We start from the raw sequence: 17,192 nt of genomic DNA on the forward strand, positions 1-17,192 counted from the left end.
TGGCAAAGCATATAGCAGAATACATCATATATTTGTTAAATGTATTGATTAGTGTTACAACAGACAATTGCATGTGCTATGGAAGCATTTGGCAGAGAGATCTAATCTAATCTTGGAAGGTGAGGATCCTGGCCATCACTAACTTGCAATTGCTGATACTGATGATATAAGGTTGAGTTATGTCTTCATGAAACAGGTCTCTATACAGCATATAAACAACTACCAGCATGCACAGGGGTTTCGTAGGGACTATTTAAAATACTTAAGAGAACAAACGGTTTTCAAGCTCAGTCTAGTATTTCAGAAATTCCATTTACATAAACAATTGGTGCACTAATTGCAAATCATTATTTCTCTCCTAAAGCAGGATCCCCTAAGGATCTTTATTAGGCATTCTATTAGCCTAGTTTGAGTTACAGTATTTACTTAAAAGTAATAACAGTGAAGTTCTTGAAAAATATTTGGTAATTCAGACATTTTACTAATTCAAACTAATCTTCCTCATTAGTCTACATTGTTAGAGGTTTAACCATTATATTAAGAGAAAGTATCAAAGGCTTCACTTAGAGTAATAGTCACCAAATTTTTTTGCAAGACATCTTGGTAGCAGGAACCTGAGCTAACATCAGGAGGTAGGTAGAAATAGAAAATAAAGGAATGACAATTTGAAGAGCAACTGCAATCCAATTTAGTCCAACAGATGACACACATATGAAGTCACATTCAAATTATAAGCAGAGCACAAAAATATTTTAGATCCTTATCTTTTGATTAACCTGGTATCATTCAGGGAAAAATGTCAGGGAACACCACTGACCAGCAGTCCTCTCTTATCTATTTTGCAGATCTTATCTATTTTTCTCCCTGAGAACCAGCCCTGGACACAAACTGCATAAACATCAATGAGCCTAGACAGGGTCTTCATGTGTGTTTGGCCTGCCATTGTTCTCTGCACCAGTATGGAGATTTAGTAACACACTGGTCACATTCATGGGGCATCTTGAACTCTCTTGACATGGTAAATGAACAGCAGACCCTGTTCCCATGCCAAAAGCAAACGAAAACCTGTCACCAGCAAGGAAGACACCCAGTCTCTCCAAAGGATGCCAAAATCCACATCCAGCCTCCTTTGCAGAGCCTCACAAATCTCTCGGATGCAGGCAGGATGATCACGGGCTAGGGAAGATTATGCTCTGAATGTCTGAAGAGATTAGTTACTTAAAATCCTCCACATGACTTCAGTCATCCCCGTTGCAGATCACAGAGTAAAAAGCCTACCTGATTAAAGCTGAATGCCTATACATTTGCAAAAGGGAAAATATGCAGAAGAAAACAAGAGTCAGATACTGATGGGCATAGCACCAGCTCTAGGACATCAGAGGTGTTGAATAAATGATGACAAGGAGGCACACATAGTTCTGATATATTCACCATAAATACCACAGTCCTCAAGGCTCTCTCAGTTACTTACTTCCCCCCAAATCAGAGACTGAATCTGGCCTTATCTTCAAATGAGGCCCAGCTCTCCCCAAATTCCAAATATGGGAAATTACAGCTCCTCTGTGGTAGGGGGAAGAGTGGGAAGGCGAATGTTTGTATTGCATAACGTTTTAATTAAAACAAAGATGACGTGCACCAGAGTCTCTTTCTCATCTCCTGTTAGGGGCGTTTTCCAGTACTACTTCCACCCTCTACCCACCCAGGTCACCATGCTCTTTTTCTTCCCTCTAGGACAATTCACCTTTAAAATAAGAGGATTGGGCAAGAAATCTACAAAGATTTTTCCAAAATGAACTCAGGCCTAGAGGCATATTAGTTCTCTATCTCGTTGCTCCCTTCTAGAAGTGCACAGTTCAGAGGGATGCCCAGCCACAGAGGTGCCAAAACGCAGAGCTGGAACCAATCACCTGCTCCAACAGAGAGAAGGTGAAAGCACTGGGCAGGGTGCTCAGAATGTGCTCTTGCTTCTTTGTAATGAAATATCAGAAGACAGATTGTAACATTGTTCAGCAAGCTATTTTTTGTACTGAAACATCAGAAGGCATTATGAAACTGTTCAGCAAATCATCTCTTAAACAATGTCATAAAGGGTTACCTAGTTTGGGGTAAGCCCGGAATGAATATCTGCACCATCATTCCTCCTCCTAACAAACATGTCCATCTATGTGAAGCAGAATTCCCAACACACCACCATCTCCAAACCAACACCAAACCACTGTCAAACAAAGCTGAAGAGGAAAACCAGAAAGGTCTCCGAGAAGTGCTGCTTGTAGGGAGAAGAATGGCCCTGCACAGAGGCTCCTGAGGGCAGCAGGTGCCTGCTTTGGAGCCTTGGCAATTTCCACCAGGCAGAATTTACAACCGTCTGGGACCTGCAGTCTCAGAGGGCTCACGGAGAAGGGGGAAGCTCTTGGCTACCCGAGAGGTCACCAGTGACTCTGAGAAAAGTGCAGATCAATGCCTGCTTAGGGTTAACCCCAGGCTGGGAGAGGGCATCTGGCAAGGAACAGACCTGGAAGAGCCTGCCCCTCTTTGAGCTGCTACAGCAGCTTCTGGGAATTTGTAAGAGCCATACTGATGAGGGTCCCACACCCTCCCTTGCCAGGGCGCCCTCAGGGAGGCCACACTGCAGGAGGCAGAGTATGAGGTGGGGAAGTTGGATAGGCCTTATCCTCACCTCCTCACCACCCCCCATACGAGTCTCCTCTGGTATGGATGGTGTCTCCTCTCTGGTGGGAAGTATGTGATTTCTCTATTTCTATTTCTCTTTTGTTCGGGCTTCCTAGAAATTCAGAGCTAGGTGTGAAATTCCCAATTCCCACAGACAAGCAACATCCCCAGCAGTAATAAGGACGTTCCACACACCCAGGACTTGGGATATTTGTGTATTTTCAAGAATAAAAGTTTGCCCTTTAGCCTCCTCAGAGCCCCCTCCCTTCTCCTCGCTCTCCCCTTATCACTGCTATTCATCATCTTACTCCTACAGATACCCCCTCTTCGTGGTGGCACCGGGCATTGGTAACTCATGGCTGTAAAGGAGAGCTGAGAACAAAACAGGAAGAAAAGAGGTTAAGTAATGGCAAGAAAAAAGATGTACCTTAGGAATAAAAAAGAGTTCCCGAATGTCACAGTGTATTTAATTAATGCTTCTATTTATTAAAGATTAAAAATACATATCAGGTGACGACTTAAAATGTTAGTCATGATTTTAACTGTGAATTCTGTGGCACCGGAGATAACAGAACGATGAGTGCTTGTAGAAGGCACTCGGTTATTTGTTGAATGAACTTCTTGGGAAAGCCTTCTTTGGAAAGTATTAGAAGTAGATTCTGCTAAAACCGGGGCTACCCCCAGAGGTCTCAGGACAAGGGATAGAAAGTCAGACACTGATGTTTAAGAAGGGATGACTATGACACATGAATCCCACAGCCATCTCTCCAAAAGAGCAACTATTTTGACTGCGCATGCGGGAAGATGGCGGGCCGGGCGACTTGAGATCCGCGGGTCTCCCTCCTCCTTTTCCGTCTGCGTCGGGAGCTCCCGGGCACGTGAGGCCGTGCCGCGTTTACTGGCGGGAGGGACGGCCTAGCCGGGCGGCGCCTCGGAGGAGGCCGCGGACCCCTTAGGTGCTGGGCCCTTGGAAATCGGCGCGTGGGGGGCGGTGCTCGAGCTGAGCGCGAGAGGGCGGGAGAGCTCGTGGGGTGCGAGGGGAGCAGGACGCCCGGCCGGGCAGCATGAGTCAGCAGCGGCCGGCGAGGAAGTTACCCAGTCTCCTCCTGGACCCGACGGAGGAGACCCCATCAACGTGGAGGGCCTGCTGCCATCAAAAATAAGGATTAATTTAGAAGATAATGGACAATATGTGTCCATGAGAAATCTGCTCCCGGGGGTATTCTTGACTTAAACAAGGTTGCAACGAAACTGGGAGTCCGAAAGCGGAGAGTGTATGACATCACCAATGTCTTAGATGGAATCGACCTCGTTGAAAAGAAATCCAAGAACCATATTAGATGGATAGGATCTGATCTTAGCAATTTTGGAGCAGTTCCCCAACAAAAGAAGCTACAGGAGGAACTTTCTGACTTACCAGCAATGGAAGATGCTTTGGATGAGTTAATTAAGGATTGTGCTCAGCAGCTGTTTGAGTTAACAGATGACAAAGAAAATGAAAGACTAGCATATGTGACCTATCAAGACATTCATAGCATTCAGGCCTTCCATGAACAGATCGTCATTGCAGTTAAAGCTCCAGCAGAAACCAGATTGGATGTTCCAGCTCCCAGAGAAGACTCTATCACAGTGCACATAAGGAGCACCAACGGACCTATCGATGTCTATTTGTGAGAAGTGGAGCAGGGTCAGACCAGTAACAAAAGGTCTGAAGGTGTCGGGACCTCTTCATCTGAGAGCACTCATCCAGAAGGCCCTGAGGAAGAAGAAAATCCTCAGCAAAGTGAAGAATTGCTTGAAGTAAGCAACTGATGGCATTTGAGAATTTATGTATCACTGAGTTTTTTGGGAATATCTTCGTGGAGAATAACGCATCAAATTTGATTCTCAGAGCAATAAATTATCCATGAAGTGCTCTCGTTCTCAGTAGCGGCATCATGGCCAGTAGTGTCTTTGAGGAGTTCACCACTTAGATTACTGAGTAATTGTGGTTTCCACATTTGAAAACAACTCCTTTTATCATTATTCACTGCTTTTTGTCAGTGAAATAGACATCTTGCCTCCTGAAGTAGCTTCATCACAGAGTGTCATGAAGACAGACAGTCAGGCTGAAAAGGACAGTTCTTTGTGGACTCTACCCTTCCCTTCAAGGAGTATGTCATATGTCACAAAAGAAATTGCCTTACACTGGTTCATGTTTGCAGTTACTGTTGTACATTGCATAGATATACACACGAATTTAAATGTGATGTCTTTGTATATATCTGTATAATGTTGAGATTACTTACGAAATATGTCTGAGTGACACTTTTCACCCTTGTACAGCCAAAATAATGTATATATGGAAAGTGACAGACAAATTCTCTAATCTCTTTGGTATCTATAACTTATTAGAATCCTCTGGATGAGGGTTAGAAGAGACTTTTTCCAAACTTCTACATGTAGAAGTATCATAAATGTGCTACACATTTATGTTTGTGGATTTAATTAAAGTATTTTAATATGGTTTTCAGTGCTAGAATTGGAGTCAGATACTTCTTGGTTTTAAGCTGTCTACCTAATTGCCGTCTCCCAGCAGATCGGTGGCATGCCCAGTGGCTTTGGGGGCAAGGATAGAAATGCCATCAGGAAATAGCTGAATTCATTGTGAAACATGAATTCAGTCATGGTGATAATTGGAAACTCCTTTCGGGTTTTTGCAAGTAGATTTTGTAATGTTTGTGTATGCAGCCTTGCTGTTGAGTCAGTCCAAGGGGTTTTACTTAGGACAAGTTGTACCTTGCCCTCTCTCCAGCTCTGCTCCCACATTTTCACATACCTAGCTATTTCTACCTCATTGGGTAAGTCATTTACCACTCTGTGCCTCAGTTTACTCTGTAGTTTACCATTAGACTGTGAGCTCCTTGAGGGACTTTGTCATAATCACTGTTACATCCCAGTGCCTCACACCATGCCTGGCCCTTAAGAAGTGCTCAATAAATGTCTGAACAAAAAAAAAAAAAAAAGAGCAACTATTTTAAAAATCAGGTCTAAAGATGAGCCATCCAAGAAACTGCTCTTGCTCCCAAAGGTTTTAAAGAAAGTCATTCCCATGAACATGAGAAGTAACCCAACACTTTGAAATGATAATCTTTTTACAGCAATAACTGTTGCTGCAGGGCTTGAGAAAAAAAGTTCTCTTCCTTTGGGTTAAAGTCTTAAATGCTGAGCCCATAGCCAGCAACCTTAAAGGCTACTCCGGTCCAGTTCATTCTATCTGGAGGAGTCACTTGGGAATTGAAAACACAGGAAAACTTTTTTTCTGGTCCATGAACAAACAAGAACGCTTAACTGAATTAGACACAAAACTAAGTATTTATGGTTGTCATCTTAACAGGTTTCAAACAGGCTTCATTTTAATTTAACATAATTTCAAAATTATAGCAAAATAGTCAATAAAATATGAACGTGCTTAATTTGATGAATTTATGTGTTTTTTGAAGAAAATATGCAGAATAAACAAGTCAATTATTCTCACTAAATACATTAAAATTTAAGGGTAATATTTTTATTATGACTTGCTCTCCTGATATAGCAAAATTTATTGTTATATAGTTATGGAAGGAGGCTCACTACTCCCCAATGATTTCACAAATTACAGCTTCAGCCAGCTATAAAATAACCAAATCAGTTCTGATATAGCCATAAAATTAAGCCTGAAAAAATAGTGAAGTAAATCATCCCTTTAAAATCAAGTTGTTGAACAATATGTTCTGCATGATTCCATTTATGTCAGAAAAAATATATTTGTGTAAGTATATACACAGAAAAGGGTCTGGAAGAATATATACCAAACTATAAAGAATCTATATCAAAGTCAATAAGGAGCATAGACAAGGAGGGGAACTTTCACATTTTACTTTCCACATTCTTTTTTTTTTGACGGAGTCTCACTCTGTTGCCCAGGCTGGAGTGCAGTGGTGCAATCTCGGCTCACTGCAAGCTCCGCCTCCCGGGTTCACACCATTCTCCTGCCTCAGCCTCCCGAGTAGCTGGGACTACAGGCACCCGCCACCACGCCCAGCTAATTTTTTTATATTTGGGGTTTCACTGTGTTAGCCAGGATGGTCTCAATCTCCTGACCTTGTGATCTGCCCACCTCAGCCTCCCAAAGTGCTGGGATTACAGGCGTGACTTTCTACATTCTTGTAACAGAATTACAGTCAGTGTTACCTCCATCAAAAAATTAAAATTCAAAAATTAGGCCAGGCATGGTGGCTCACGCCTATAATCCCAGCACTTTGGGAGTCTGGAGCAGCAGATCACCTGAGGTCAGGAGTTGGAGAGCAGCCTGACTGGCCAACATGGTGAAACCCCATCTCTACTAAAAATACAAAAATTAGCCGGGCGTGGTGGAGGGCACCTGTAATCCCAGCTACTTGGGAGGCTGAGGCAGGAGAATCACTTAAACCAGGGAGGCGGAGGTTGCAGTGAGCCAAGATTGTGCCACTGCACTCCAGCCTGGGTAACAGAGCGAGACTCCATCTCAAAAATTAATGAATTAATTAATTAATTAAAGCAAACAAATATAAGCTACCTCCTGAAGTAGAAACCAGTATCTCTTCACCTTACGTTTACATAATACTTTACCCTAATGCATTTTATCTGCTGTTCTAAATCATGACTTACTTCAAATCAAATCTTAAGTGAAAATCAAGATTTCCTTTTGGGGGCGTTATACAAAAAAGACTGTAAAATTTCATTCTCTGAAAGTCTTTTTAAAAAGGGATAGATTGTATCTGGCTGGGATAGGGTAGGTGTGATCGGACCCGGAGGAAATGACGGCTGCTCAACTCTGCATCTCCTTTCCTCTCCCTGCTGAAAAGTGCCACCTAGCATGGTCAATCAAGGTCACCAATGCAAAGAAGTAGTGGGCAAACACCACCCAGGTTATCCAACGCAGCACATAGGGTTGGGAAACTGATGACCTTGGAGATTTCAAAATCACCTAACAATAACCCCACTTTCCCTAACCACAGGGCTAAGCAACGTAATGGATCAAACATATGCGTGTTTTGGTCATCCGCAACCCAGACCACTAGACTAATTTTGCTTTAGAACTGGACTATATCAAGTGTGAACGATCATACTTGTTATCATGTGGGAAAAAAGGTTTAATTACTCCCTAATTGTCTGGGAAACAAAAGATTTCAAAATACGGAGCTCCTGGGGGAAGGAGAGTTAATAAAATGGGTCCTTGAGAAGTGAAGTGGGAAGCCTGCCTCATGCCATGGCACCAGCGATGCCACAGGTGTACCCAGTGCCCTGCCGAGAGCAGAGACGGTGTTCTCAGAGTTGCTATCAAAAAGGAGGCAGCAGACTGCATTCTGAAGCATCAGACAATGGGTCACATGCGAAAACAGAATTAAATACACAAAAATAGCACCAACTTAAGGCAAGCCTGGGCAAACTGCACTACATCAAAGAAAGAACACACAACTGGTATCAGATTTTTTTTTCTGTTTTAATAAAGAGAAGGCCTGGACACCTGAAAGTTGACGGGAAGCAGGCATCACTAATTTCTCCGAGTTCACAGTTTTGTTAGAATGTCTTTGCTCTGATTATGGTTTTATTTATTTATTTTTTTGAGATGGAGTTTTTTTTGTTTTGTTTTGTTTGCTTTTGTTGCCCTGGCTGGAGTGCAATGGTGCAATCTCGGCTCACCGCAAACTCCGCCTCCCAGGTTCAAGAGATTCTCCTGCCTCAGCCTCCCAAGTAGCTAGGATTACAGGCACCCACTACCACGTCTGGCTTTTTTGTGTTTTTAGTAGAGATGGGGTTTCACCATGTTGGTCAGGCTGGTCTTGAACTCTTGACCTCAAGCGATCCACCTGCCTCAGCCCCCCAAAGTGCTGGAATTACAGGCATGAGCCACCACGCCTGGCCTGATTATGTTTTGATGGATATACAGAAGCTCTTGCTTTGGTACAGAAACAGGCCCCCCTTTGCTTCAACCTCTGGGCCCCCCACCTTCAGAAATGTCTGGTGCCATTCCCGGCTCCTCCTCTCATTGGTCTTCCAGGATATCCACTCACAGCTTTCTGATGTCGCCCACCTGTCTCTAGCCCAAATACGCAGTCCTCATGGCAACTGACTGCAGCAATTTTTACAAATCTACACCCTTAGGGTTCCCATCCCAGGACATTCAGGTTTCTCCACCCCTTTAGAAGTGCCCAGAATATCCTCTACCCCACAATTCCAACAGGACGTCACTCTCCTCTTACTTAAGAAAAATGCCTAAAATTCCAGCCCTTCCAAAAGGCCTTTCTAGATTGACCACTCAGGAGTTACTCTGGCCTCCCCTTCACTCCTGCTAAACTGAAAACAAGAACAGACTTTCCTGGCCTCTCTCCCACAGTAGACACCTACCCTCAGTGAACACATCCTGTCAGTGTCCTCCTGTCCTTTTGCAAATTGATTGACTGTTTCATTGCTGGCCTTGGATGACCTCTCCTAGAGGGCAGGGACGGGTGGTGTTCGGCAAAGCTTTGGTCATCTGGATAATGGGAAATGGGGTCTTCTGGTGAATTTAATTACAGGGTTAGGTGGAAACTTTGCTTCAACTCTCATTATTAGAAAGTCTATTGTAAAGCTTTTTAAAATACAACTGACCACTTTCCAGCGAGGGTAGAGTTAATATGCCTTAATCTTTGATTTAGGATCTTGCAGTGCCCCAGGCTCACCATTCTCTTCTGCTACTATAATTATAGATGCGGAAGACATACAGACTGGGCTGACGACTGCATGGAAGCTAATTTCTAGAATAAACCCTTGCTACCACATCTTGTGATTTTTGCCCTTCTGAAGGTGGAGTTCCAAAATAAAAACAAAATCCCGCTTAACTGAGGGTTCCAGTTGAGGGAGGTCTGCTGCCATGGTCTTTGTTAAGTGCCTGCCACCATGGCCCACAATTAGTCAGTAATAAAGGGTTCTTGATGAGAGAATTTGGCAACATGTGATTTTCCACAAATATAAGCTTGATTTTGATGCAACCACTCATTTCTTTGAAAATCAGGGGGCATTCACACACAGGTGTTCTAGATTTCCTTACAGTAAAACCAACCCTTTACAAGGAATAGCTGTGTTCACTTCGAAGCAGTAAAGAAGCAGGTGTCCACTCATGGCAAATGAGGAACTCCCTTTTTTTTTTTTTTTTTTTTTTGAGACGGGGTCTCGCTCTTTTTTTGTGTGTGTGAGATGGAGGCCACCCAGGCTAGAGTGCAGTAGTGCAATTACAGCTCACTGTAGCCTCAACCTTCTGGGCTCAACCAATTCTTCCCACCTCAACTTCTGAAGCAGCTGAGACTACAGGTGTGTACCACCATGCCCAGGTAATGCTTTTGATTTTTAGTAAGATGAGGTCTTGTTATATTGCCCAGGCTGGTCTCAAACTCCTGAGCTCAAGTGATCCTCCTGCCTCAGCCTCCCAAAGTGCTAGGATTATCGGCATGAGCCACTATGCCCAGCCAGAAGCTAAAAATATTAATCAAGGAGTCATAACTAAGGATGCACTGCACACCCGAAGCCAGGGACCACAAGAGGTCAGCAACTGGGACTGCTTCCTCCAGTTCCCAGGCTGGGGCTCAGCAGCAGTGGCCTGGGCTCTGGGGACTTACTTTAAGCCGAAATCCCAAACTCATTATCATTCAAACCAATTTTCTGTGTCCAGCATCATCCCACCTAAACTGGTCCTTAAAACCACTGACAGTCATTTCTCCAATCTGTAAAAGGCCTGCTGGGGCCTTTGCATTATCAGGACTTAATTGGGAGTAGAATGCCCTCCCCATCCAAATCCTGACCATTTCTGAACACTCAGCCCATGTCCTCTTCCTGTCTTCCCCAACAACAACCACCTACACTGAACTTTACTTTGATCTCTGCAGGAAACTGTAGATAGAGATGGGGTCTCACTATGTTGCCTAGCTGGTCTTGAACTGCTGAGCTCAAGTGATCTCCCTGCTTCTGCCTCCCAAAGTGCTAGGATTACAGCAGTGAGCCACCACACCTGGCCTATGTATGCTTTTTTTTTTTCTTTTCTTTTTTTTTTTTGAGACAGAGTCTTGCTCTGTGGCCCAGTCCGCAGTGCAGTGGTGCAATCTCGGCTCATGGCAACCTCCAGGTTCAAGGCATTTTCCTGCCTCAGCCTTCCAAGGAGCTGGGATTACAGGCACATACCATCACGCCCAGCTAATTGGCCAGGCTGGTCTCAAACTTGGCCTCAAAATTGGCCAGGGTGGCCTCAGGTGATCCACCCACCTTGGCCTCCCAAAGTGCTGGGATTACAGGTGTAAGCCACTACACCCGGCCACGTATGCATTTTAAAACATTATGCTCAGACGGGGTTTATAGGTTTCACCAGACTGCCAAAAGGATCCATGACACAAAAAAAGTACTCTCAGTTGCATCCTTCGGAACCTTTCAACACATACACATATACCTCACTCATCCTTTTGTGAAGAGTGTCTATTAATCACTAGATTAAGAGGATTTGGATAAAATTTATAAACGTACAAACTTTGCTACCAAGGACTGACACATTTACTTTTCTAGCTCATCAGTTTATGTCCTAGAAAAATTCCAGATCCACATTAACCAGCTGTTTCCTATTTTTCATTTTACGATGGTGTTTCCACTTTCACCTGCAAAGTGACTAATAGTAATACCTATTACAGTAATTTAAGTAACACCATTTAGAGTAATTTCATCTTTAGTACTGTATTTATACTACTAAGAAAGCCGACAACGATTCAAGCTGCACTCACTGGTGAAACCCTATGCTATATATGTAATTAATTTATTTCCTAAATTCTTACCTCCCTCCACCCCCTCCACTGGAAAATAAACTCTAAGAATGCAAAAGTTTTTGTGTGTTTTTCTTCAACGCTTAGAGCAGTGCCTGGCACCTAACAGTCAATATCTGCTAACTTTGATGAATGAATGGTATATTTATATTATGCAATATTACTATGCAGCCATGAAACACAATGAGTTAGAGTGGTACCAGCTAATTTAATGGAATTTCCAGAAGTATGAAATTAAGAAAACAAGAAGAAAAGTGTCAAAAATATCATCCCACTTTTTTTTTTCCTTCCCTGAAACGGAGTCGTGCTCTGACACCCAGGCTACAGTATAGTGCTGCCATCATGGCTCACTGCAACCTCAACCTTCTGGGCTCAGGGAATCCTTCCGCCTCAGCCTCCCATGTAGCTGGGACTACAGGTGTGTGCCACAATGCCCAGCTAATTTATTTTAAATTATTTTTTGTAGAGACAGGGTCTCCCTATGTTGCCCAGGCTGGTCTCAAACTACTAGGCTCAAGTGATCCTCCCACCTCAGCTTCCCAAAGTGTTGGGATTACAGGTGTGAGCCACTGTGCCCAGCCTAATCCCACTTTTTAAAAAGTATACCCCCAAATCCATACACTGGTGAGGAAGTGGAGAACGTGGAATCCTCATACACAGAATGTAAAATGGTACAGCTCTGGAGAACATTTTAGCAGTTTCTCAAAATGTTTAACGTAGCTACTACACGACCCAGCAATTCAACTCCCAGATATACACCTGAGAGAACTGAAAGGATATGTCCACACAAAAATTTTCAGAGGAACTTGTACACACTTGTTCACAGTAGCATTATTCATAATAGCCCAAAGTGGCAAAAACGCAAATGTTCATCAACTGATGGACAAATAAAGCATGAAAAACTGATGGACAAATAAAGTATATCATTCAGCATATAAGAAATGAAGTGCTAATACATGCTACAACAGGAATAGACCTTAATAACATTTTGCTAAATGAAAAAAGCCAAACAAAAGGTCACATGTTGTATGATTCCATTTACATAAAAATACCTAGACTAGGCAAATCCATAGAGACACAAAGATCAGTGACTGCCCAGAGCCAGAGGGAGTGGTGAATGTGAAATGGCTACTAATGAGTACAGACTTCTTTTTGAGGTATTGAACATGTTATGGAATCAGATGGTGGTGATCAATGCATAACTTTGTGAATATACCAAAAACCACATGAAAGGTACACTTTAAAAGCCTGAATTTTAAGGTATGTGAATTGTATCTCCATAAACCTGTGATTTTGTTAATATACGCTTATTTGCAAATGAATACATGGATAATGAGGAATAATATGAAAGGTTAATGACAACCTTGGTGATAGGGTACAGGAGACTGGGAGAGGAAGATAAGTGTTGAGGTAGAAGAAGACAAAAAATAAAAGACCAAAACAATAATCCAGGGCCAGAGGCCATGAGTTGGAAGATGGAGCAAGATGAAGTGTACAAAGAAATGGGCATAAATCATAAAAATGAGGGAACTAGGGTTGAAAAATCCAGCAAGTAGTTTGTAATGGGGGAGACGAAGCAAACCTAAGTAACTGCAATGATTCAAGGGAATTTGCAGAAAATGCAGAAGGGCGAGAAAAGCAATGAAAAAATGGATCAGAAGATTTAAAATTGTTTCTACCCCACCAAAGTTTTAAAAAGCAAGCAAGAAGAAAATTCAGTTGCTCCTGGGCAAGAATTCTTGGGCCCAGTGGGGTAGAACCAAACCATGATAAGGAGATACCAGTGTTTTGTAAGCAAGAGAATATATTAAGGAGAGAAAAGGGGCATTTATTGGGAGAAAAGGTCTCACTGTGATTGTTCTGGAATAAAGTAGCCCCATCGGACTGCCTCAGGAGCTCATGGTAGAAGAGGTGCCACTGGAAAATGGCTAAGTCGGGATCTTCCCCAAGAACACTAGAAGAGACAGAGGAAGAATAGAAGAGCTTTAAATTTTAGCAGATATTTCTTTTTCTTGTTTAATTAAAATAAATCTTATTGACCTAATATTTTTGAGACTGGGCTCTTGCAATGCTCCCCAGACTGAACTCAAACTCCTAGGCTCAAGAGATTCTTCCACTTCAGCCTCCTGAAAAGCTGGCACTACAGGTGCACACCACTGGGCCCAGCATAATGGCTATTTCTTGACAAATCTTGACAATGCCACCAGTATGTTTTTCTTTAGAGACAGAGTCTCGCTTTGTAGCCCAGGCTGGAGAACAGTGGTGTGATCCTAGCTCACTGCAGCCTCAAACACCTGGACTCAGGAGATCCCCCTGCCTCAGCCTCTCAAGTAGCTGAGACTACAGGTGCGCACCACCACACTTGGCGAATTTTATTTTTTTTTTTTTTATTATACTTTAAGTTCTAGGGTACATACACCTGGCTAATTATAAAATGTTTATCTGTACAGACAGGTTCTCGTTATGTTGCCCAGGCTGGTCTCGAACTCTCGGCCTCAAACAATCCTCTCCTCTTCACCTTCCAAAGCCCCGAAATATGCCCACATCCAGCCTGCCACCAGTTTCTTTGCATACTTCTTTCCTAGGCTTGACCAAGACCTTTACTTTCTTCTGTGTACAGCTCAGCATTAAAAAAAAACAAAAAAGTTTAGGCTGGGCACAATGGGTCACACCTGTAATCCCAACACTTAGGGTGGCCAAGGCGGGAGGTTTGCTTGAACCCAGGAGTTCCACACCAGCCTAGGCAAGATGGCAAGACCACGTCTCTCTAAAACAATTTTTGTAAAATTAGCCAGGTGTGCCGGTGTGGGCCTGCAGTCTCAGCTAGTGAGAAGACTAAGGCAAGAGGAACCCTTGAACCCAGGAGTTCAAGGCTACGGTGAGCTGTGATCACCTCTCCAGCCTGGGTGATAGGGTGAGACCCAGTCTCTGAAAACAATTAAAAATAAAAAAAGTTGAATAATGAGTCTTCTTTTTAGAGGCAATGTATTTTTCCTCTTTAACTTTTTGTTTTCCTTAGGCTATATGCACAATAGACAAAGTTGAAATTTAATCTTAATCTCGTAAACCCTTACTGTCCAAACACATCAAACTCAAAAAAAAAAAAGACAAAAACAAAAAAGGTGAAAGGTGTACAAGAGAAAAAAGTGAAGTAATCTGTGCCAAATGTACATTCCTTCCACAATTTGGGACAAAAATGATGCCTACCTGGTCTCTGGGTGCCAAAATAAGACATTAAAGACACTATCCTCCTTCAAGAAATAAAATTGGAATCAGACACTAAGATACAATTAAACAGACTTTGAAAGTTGGTACGCACTACTGGGAGGTGTCTCACAGCTGTCAGGGTCAAGTGCAACTAGAATAAAAGCTCCTAAGGGCAGAAACTAAGTGGCTCACTTCCTCTGTAACACTGCCGTGCCCAGCACTGTACCAGCACCCCAGCAGAGTCAACAACTTTCCGTCAAGCCACACACTTACGGTCTCATTGTCCAGTGGAGGCCGCAGACGAGACATAGTGTGCGAAGTCCCAAATGCACAGGGTGCCAGAGGGTCTGCAGGAGGCAGGAGGACTAGGGAAGCCTTCCAGGCAAGGTGATGCCTGAGCTGAGTTGTTTTTCTTTTGAGTTTGGAACATTAATTTAATCGGAGGAAAACAAGGGACATGAAAAGGGCAAGGAAATAAGAAAATGAGCTGAGTTTTGAAGGCAATGATCAGATGAAGTGAGAGAAGAATATTCCAGCAGAGGGAGACAAGGAGACTGCAGAGATTTCAAGGGGCCAAGAGCTGTTCGGTGCAGCTCAGTGAAGCACCTAAACAGAGGTGGGGGAAGGAGAACAGGGGTCAAAGCCCAGTATTGAAGTGTTCTGGATACCAAGCTAAGGAGACCTTATTACGAAGGTACTGGGGCTGCTGAAGGGTTTAAATGGGAGAGTGATTGTGAACAGATTAATAGTTTGGAAAGATACAGGCAGAAGTAAACCTCTGGATTTAACCAAAAAATAAAGGACAGAACCACAATGAAGATGTTGGAAAAGATCAGGAAAAACACTGTTAAAAGATATTCACTCTCGGGGCCGGGCGCTGTGGCTCACGCCTTAAATCCCGGCACTTCGGTAGGCCGAGGCGGGCTGATCACGAGGTCAGGAGATCGAGACCATCCTGGCTAACACGGTCAAACCCCGTCTCTACTAAAAATACAAAAAATTAGCCGGGTGTGATGGCAGGCGCCTGTAGTCCCAACTACTCCAGTGGCTGAGGCAGGAGAATGGCGTGAACCCGGTAGGCGGAGCTTGCGGTGAGCCGAGATCAGGCCACTGGAATCCAGCCTGGGCGACAGAGGGAGACTCCATCTCAAAAAAAAAAAAAAAAGAGAGAGAGTCTGACTCTGTTGCCAAGACTGGAGTGCAGTGGCGCGATCTCGGCACATCACAATCCCTTCCCCGCCCCCGGGTTCAAGTGATTTTCCTGTCTCAGCCGCCGGAGTAGCTGGGACTACAGGCGCGTGCCACCATGTCTGATTAAATTTGTATTTTTACTAGAGACGGGGTTTCACTCTGTTGGCCAGGCTGGTCTCCAACTCCTGATCTCGTGATCCGCCCGCCCCGACCTCCCAAAGTGCTGGGATGCGTGAGCCTCCACGCCTGGCCACTATATTTTCTTTCTTTCTTTCTTTCGTGTGTGTGTGTGTGTGTGTGTGTGTGTGTGTGTGATGAAGTTTCGCTCTTGTTGCCCAGGTTGGAGTGCAATGGTGTGATCTCAGCTCACTGCAATCCCCGCCTCAGCAGGAGAGCAGGAATCTTCAGTGATCCACTGGCGGATCTGCAGCCATTGTGCGCGCCAGGTCTTCCCAAGTCTTTTGTGCGCGCGCCTCTCCTTCCAGTACCTATCCTGCGGGCGTCCCCCAGCCTCCCGCCATTGCCAGCAGGTGCTGAGATCGCGCCATTGCACTCCAGCCTGGGGGACAAGAGCAAAACTCCATGTCAAAAAAAAAAAAAAAAAAAGGATGAAAATTTTGGAAAAATATGGAAGAAACCAAATGGATTTCTAGCTCAACTAAATCGTAATTATTCAGTGTCTAGTTTTGGCAAGAAACCACATATTTCATGTCCACAATCAGGGCCACAGTCCCAGCTCTCAAGTGTGGGTCTTTCCTAAGCAAATTGAAGAACACAGGCATAAAAGTACATTAAATCAATAAACCTTTTTCTCTCTGTCTCTCTCTCTCTCTTTTTTTTTTTTTGAGGTGGAGGTTCGCACTGTCACCCAGGCTGGAGTGCTGTGGTGAGATCTCGGGTGACTGCAAGCTCCGCCTCCCGAGTTCACGCCATTCTCCTGCCTCAGCCTCCGGAGTAGCTGGGACTGCAGGCGCCCGCCACCAAGCCCGGCTAATTTTTTGTGGTTTTGGTAGAGACGGTGTTTCGCTATGTTGGCCAGGCTGGTCTCCAACTCGTGACATCGTGATCCGCCCGCCTCCGCCTCCGCCTCCCAAAGTGCCACCGCGCCCGGCCTTTTTTTTTTTAAGACAGAGTCTCGGCCCGGCGCGGTGGCTGACGCCTTTAACCCCAGCACTTTGGGAGGCCGAGGCGGGCTGATCACGAGGTCAGGAGATCGAGACCATCCTGGCTAACACGGTCAAACCCCGTCTCTACTAAAAATACAAAAAATTAGCCGGGTGTGGT

At 44.0% G+C, this 17,192-nt stretch overlaps 1 protein-coding gene and 1 pseudogene across 1 annotated transcript in view; one reads left to right on the forward strand and one right to left on the reverse strand.

Annotated features, from left to right (window-relative positions):
• Window positions 1-17,192, reverse strand: part of LOC129393005 (inactive glutathione hydrolase 2-like) — a 66,353-nt gene that overhangs the window by 48,047 nt on the left and 1,114 nt on the right. The gene's annotated exons all lie outside the window — the stretch shown is intronic.
• On the forward strand, window positions 3,484-5,675 carry LOC100975455 (transcription factor E2F6-like; annotated as a pseudogene).

Source organism: Pan paniscus, chromosome 23 (assembly GCF_029289425.2).
Source record: "Pan paniscus chromosome 23, NHGRI_mPanPan1-v2.0_pri, whole genome shotgun sequence".
Taxonomy (NCBI): Eukaryota; Metazoa; Chordata; class Mammalia; order Primates; family Hominidae; genus Pan; species Pan paniscus.